The 5307-nt window shown below is 40.5% G+C and overlaps 1 protein-coding gene across 2 annotated transcripts in view; it reads right to left on the bottom strand.

The window, feature by feature from the left end:
• Positions 1-5307, bottom strand: part of LOC122544193 (myelin-associated glycoprotein-like) — a 57028-nt gene that overhangs the window by 44944 nt on the left and 6777 nt on the right. The window contains exon 1 of one of the 2 annotated variants that reach the window (XM_043683244.1): positions 2354-3389. The exons of the other annotated variant lie outside the window; for it this stretch is intronic. The gene's annotated coding sequence lies outside the window, so the exon portion shown is untranslated. Of the gene's footprint in view, positions 1-2353; positions 3390-5307 lie in introns of those variants that run through there. 2 annotated transcript variants of the gene reach the window in all.

The following is a 5307-nucleotide window of genomic DNA, read 5'->3' as shown; positions in this document are numbered from 1 at the left end:
CGCGCCACCCTCTGTGTGAAAACATTGCCCCTTAGGTCCCATTTAAATCTTTCCCCTCTCACCCTAAATCTCTGCCCTCTAGTTCTGAACTCCCCACACTCCAGGGAAAAGACCTTGTCTATTTATCCTATTCATACCCCTCATGATTTTATAAACCTCTGTAAGGTTACCCCTCAGCCTCCAATGCTCCAGGGAAAACAGCCCTAGCCTATTCAGCCTCTCCCTATAGCTCAAACCCTCCAACCCCAGCAATATCGTTGTAAATCTTTTCTGAACTCTTTTAAGTTTCACAACATCCTTCCAATCTTTGGCTTGCCTGTTTTTGCTTTGTAAGCAGTGACTTTGTCACTATTATAATAAGATTTACAATGTTGGTTTCAATATAATTGTATACATTTCCTTAGTTGAGTAACAGTGACTGAGTAATTGTACCCCGTTTTGAAAAGTTCTGCTTCCTCTGTGTTATTGGACATTAGATTCGATTCCCGACAGTGTGGAAACAGTCTCTTCGGCCCAACAAGTCCACACCGACCCTCCAGAGAGCAACCCACTCCCCTACATTTGCCCCTGACTAATGCACCTAACATTTCGGGAAATTTAGCATGGCCAATTCACCTAACTTGCACATATTTGGACTGTGGGAGGAAACCGGAGCAAACCCGCACAGACACAGGGAGAACGTGCAAACTCTCTTGTTCAAAAGCGTCAGGCAGTAGTAAGAGACAGAGAAAGAAACCAGACAAGTGAGGCAAAGCACATAATCGAAACAGGGAGAAGGTGCGTAAATATCCTAGCTGCAGTCCATCAAAGGATTGCATAGTGTCATTTTAAAATAATATAAATGATAAACATGGTTGAATTGTATATATTTATTGTCACATGTACCGAGGCACAGTGAAAAGCTTTGATTGGCGTATAAAGCTAATGTACCACTATGTACTACTGAAAAACTGTGTGCTAGTTACAATATTGTTTTGGTTTAATTTAAATGTTTGTTTTATAATGGACAGAAGTCAAGCATTAGAATGGAAAACATGACAACACCCTTTGATAAAGCACAGCCACTCGCCAAACTTGGAATAATGGTGAGAATGCATTCTGCCTCACCTCCCTACAAGAGGACGCTGGATCAATATCAGCATGCAGGACACACCAATATTCAAAAATACAATGAAACACTACTCACCCGAATCATTATTTATTTGGGACTGAAATTTACTTTTTAGAGGACCGTTGAAAAAGTATACGAATTAAATCATTGCAGTAGAGAATGGCCACATTTTAATTAAACTCAGCAGATACGAAGCAAGTATAATGAGATAATACCACACAATTCTCAAGATTACAAATTACCTGGGATACCCAGAATGGCAAGAAATGGATTGTAAATTGCATACACCAGACCAGATAATGATTCATGCATATTCTGTCAGAAGTGATAATGTCTCAGCATTTTCAAACTGACAGGGTGGTGGAGTCTATCCATAGAGAAGAAAACCCCTCAGGGTCTCCATTATGCAACATCTTCCCTGGCGTCAGTGTTCACAATTACTGAGCACATTGCTTTCATCTTTTTCCTGTATTTGAATTCCTCTACTGCTGAAAAGCAGAGGAAAAGGAACAAGAAAATCCATCATTAGTCATGATGCAATATTCAAACAGTCATATTGTAACCGAAGTAACATTCAAGTTCACAAAGTAAGCATTTTTGAAAAATTCCAAAGCAATTCCTCTCCTCTGTACATTTAATACTGTTGGGGAAACCTGCGATTCTTGTTGAGGGCGACTGAACTTTGACCATTATTTTCCTACAGTTTTCCTGTTAGCTGCAGCTCAGTTGGCTGCATAGCTGATTTGTGATAGTGAGTGCTCCCAGCTTGCAGGTTCAATACTTGTATCCATTGAGGTTACCATGAAGATCCACCATCTTAACCTCCCATCTTACTTCAGGCCTGACACACCTGAAGTAAAAATTCATCATCTGTCCGCTGTTTATAACAAGAGATCAGTGGTGACTTTGCCGATGTAATATCAGAATTTGCCGGATGACACCATGCTGGATGAGCACAACTAGTAACATTCAAACAGAATTCCATAACCTTCTTGATTATTTTTGAGTAAGGTGTACGAATAGGTGAAGATGTAATTTGTATTTGGTTTGTGATGGAACTTGAGCTGAAACCCCATCCTCCCCGTGAAAATAGCCACTGCCGTACTAATCCAGCACTTTTTTTGCAAGCACTACACGTGCATCTCCCACCCAATCCACAACCATATCCCCGTATATTCCAGCCGAAATAGCACACTATTTATACAGTTCAGTCAATATTAAATGTAGTTCAAAATCACTTACCTCAGGGAACACTGTGGAAATTAAATTATATTTAGTTTTGTCATGCATCTGTTTGTGGGCTGTGATTGTCACTGTCTGTCAACATTCCTGGTACCTATTTACAATATTCTTGATGATAGTACTAGTCTTGTTCCACAATCAGATCTCAAAACCTTTTCATCTTTCCACCTCTTCCTCTTTGCTCATTTCTGCCATTGTGTACTTAGTTATTTTGATCAAAAGGTGTGGTGCTGGGAAAGCACAGCAAGTCAAGGCAGCATCCGAGGAGCAGGGCAGTGGACATATCGGGCAGAAGCCTTTCAACCGACTTATCCTGCACAGACTCCAGACTACATTCAGAACATCTGAATTTGGACCTGACCACATTCCTGATGAAGGGCTTATGTCCGAAACGTGGACTCTTCTGCTGCTTTGATGTTACCTGACTGACTGTGCTTTTCCAGCGCCATACTTTTCGACTCTGATCGCTGACATTTATAATCCTCACTTTCTATTAGTTATTTTGATGTCCGTTTCATGTCTGATGCACGTCACTCTGCTGCGACATTGCCGTTTTCTTTAGGCTGTACAATACAGCACAGAAAAGACCCTTTGGCCCATTGAGCCTGCACAGGACTACACTAAATCTGCATTAGTCCCTCTTTCCAGCATTCGCCAAGAAACTGCTCTTTCAGAAACATTACACAAGTGCTGAAGGGTTTAATACTGTAGTCAAAGAAACCAGATATATGCTTGTTGTGTATTTACTTAGGAAGATTAATAACCTTGTGAAGTTTCAGTGTGGCAATGGGTTGTGTAACTCAAGGTCTGGAACAACAAGATTCATTTTGTAATTGCCAAATGGTCTCCAATCGGAAGTTCTTACTTCAAAGAAAATCAGTAATGAGCGTCAAATAGAGAGGCACGCCCACTCAATGAGTCTGTCCATTTCTTTCCCCTCTTGAGCCTCTTTCCCCGTCCTTTCCTATTATCCCTTGAATCTTGCCAACCCTAAATCACTCTGCAAGTATTCAGAACTATAGCTCACGCGGTTATAGGTGCATGGCATGAAAAAAAGTCTTGAGAAAGAAAATTGCATGTGCTTCTTACCATGGATTGGTTCAAATGTTTGCATTTGTTCTCTTGCTTGGTCACTTTTGGACACATGTAGTTCCTCATTCCCTCCTTCCTCTTTCAACTGCCCAAACCCACAAGATTAAAGCAAGTGTGAAAGAACTTCCTTTACAAATTTTAGGTTCCCTTTATCTGGCAGACTATTTAAAACTCGGCTTTCCAAGTTAACTATTTAGAAACAGTCCGGAATTTCACTGGTTGTATTTGAGCAGTTGCAACTTCTTTTCACAACAATGGACTTGCATAGCTATGTCGTCAGAGAGGAAAATGCAAATTTTACAAGATCACACTAAATCCATCAGAACATCAGCAAATTTTGTTCAGACCACGACTTATGAATTAAAGGGAACAGAGAAGCTTAGTCTTGGTGATTGGTGCAGATGATGTGTCTGTGGTACGTGGGATAGCTTTAAGATCGTGTCTGAGTGGGCCTTTTACATCCATAATCCACCCTTGAACTCAATGGCTTGCCAGATTAATGACCCCACATTTCATTGCCTAAATGACATCAGTCAGCACCTTTATTCAGTGTTGTAACTTTATATCAGCCAGTGTCATTGTATCTTACAGTGTGGAGACTCTTCTGCTTCTATCATTCTCCTCAAACAGGTCTCTTTCTGGAATTCCTATATCTTCCATTTTCAATTTCATCATGCGTCCATTCATTGCTAACTCCCATTAAAATGTTGGCACCATTTCAAAAACAAGATTCAACTCAAATAATTTGTTTTGCTTCCATTGCTGTTCATGCAGAGAGGATGCAAGCAAATGAACTCTTCTGCTTCATAATTGACTGGCATTATCCTTGATCTTAAAGCCACGACTGTCCACATATAATTGCTTGCAATGAAACTTAACAGTGCTGAAAATGCAATCACACTTTCTCTTTCACATGAAAAAATCCTGCAGGACAAGGTGATATATCTGTGGGTTTTCATTTATTTGAACCATTCACATTCTTCAAATTATTTCTAAAATATTAAAGGACAAGTCCAATATTACCTACTACTCAAATATTAGTACATAGTCTCGGGCAGCTACTGCAGAGAAATAAGACTTGAACACCTCTGCACACAATTGCAACATTCAAACTTCCTTCTGGTTGACCACATTTCAACCGTTAAGGCGTAAACGTCATTACAGCTTCAGTTCTGCACAGACATACAGAGATAAACTTAGGGTACCTCAGTGTTTGGCAACGTTCATACATAGCGATGCCACCATCATTTTTCTAAAATCTGACCCATTTGTTGTGAGATATAGCATTAGGACATCACTTAAGTACGTATGGATAAGTACTGAAAGGGGATCAAATTTACATTGATAGGAGTACCTATCAAAGCCCTTTGAAGGAACTGCAGTATGGATGAGAGGCCAAGTGTTCTAACATTTTTCCTTGCTCTCACCTTTCTGTGATTTGGACAAATGTGCAGCATGGAAACAGCTCTTAGTTTCACTGCCATGTTCGACATATTGCTCTGTTTTTCTGAAAGAACTGTTAGAACATAATGATTCAAAAATCCATTCTTACCCTTTTTTTTGCAGTATTGTACTTCAGAGATTAAAGGAGTCATATTCCTGTACTCCTCTACCCTACCAGCTGCCCTGCAGTCACCCCACAGCATTGTCATCTCTGTGATCCGTCTCATAGGAGCATAATCATATACAAATGCCACCTCGTGCTCCCACGAGGAGGTTGAACAGTTCATCCACTTCACCAACACCTTCCACCCCAACCTCAAATTCACCTGGACAGTCTCAGATTCCTCCCTCCCCTTCCTCGACCTTTCTATTTCTATCTCACGCGACCGAATCAACACGGACATCTCCTACAAACCGAC

The sequence above is a fragment of the Chiloscyllium plagiosum genome, chromosome 47, assembly GCF_004010195.1.
Source record: "Chiloscyllium plagiosum isolate BGI_BamShark_2017 chromosome 47, ASM401019v2, whole genome shotgun sequence".
Lineage (NCBI taxonomy): Eukaryota > Metazoa > Chordata > Chondrichthyes > Orectolobiformes > Hemiscylliidae > Chiloscyllium > Chiloscyllium plagiosum.
This window is presented reverse-complemented; position numbering and strand designations above follow the sequence as displayed.